A 665-nucleotide genomic window follows, 5' to 3' on the forward strand; every position below is an offset into this window, starting at 1 on the left:
CGCGCTCGTCGGCTGTGGACGAGAGTGAGCCGCTGGAGGCACTGGAGGATTCCCTAACATCGTCTGATCCAGGGGCCAGTGCTCTGCTGGGTTCGGCCCAGGAAGAGCAGGAAGAGCAGGAGGAGGGCAAAGAAGCTGAGGCTGAGCCTTCCCAATCCTGCTGCCCAGCGTATGATGAGTTTTGGAAGTTTAAGCCATGGCGAGGCTTGACTTGCCATGGAAGCGGGCCAAGAAAGTGACGTCGCGAGGCTGCCTCGACGAGCGTTTTCTTTCTAGCCATAGCCCTCCAGCTCAGGTGAGCCTTCCAATTCTTCCCGATCTCAATGTGGAGATCGAGAAGGCTTGGAAAAATCCATTCTAGTCTCGCATCCATAGATTCCAGCATACTAGTTATGCCAACATTGAGGGGTTATGAGAAGATGCCCCCTGTTGAAGAGACGCTGACCTGCTATCTCTCTATGGGGGAGACATCTTCTCTTAAGGCATGGCAGCAGGTCAGGCTGCAGTCTCGTTGCACACCATGGTGGTGCTTCAGGCTTTTCAGATTGATCTGCTGAAAGACCTGGATAAAGGCAGGGTCTATCCCCTGATGAGGTGGCGTCGCACCACGGATCTTGCTCTCCGTGCCGCTAAGCAGGCCGCCACTGCCATTCAGTAGCACCTCA

Source organism: Sinocyclocheilus anshuiensis, unplaced genomic scaffold, assembly GCF_001515605.1.
Source record: "Sinocyclocheilus anshuiensis isolate Anshui unplaced genomic scaffold, SAMN03320099.WGS_v1.1 scaffold278, whole genome shotgun sequence".
Taxonomy (NCBI): Eukaryota; Metazoa; Chordata; class Actinopteri; order Cypriniformes; family Cyprinidae; genus Sinocyclocheilus; species Sinocyclocheilus anshuiensis.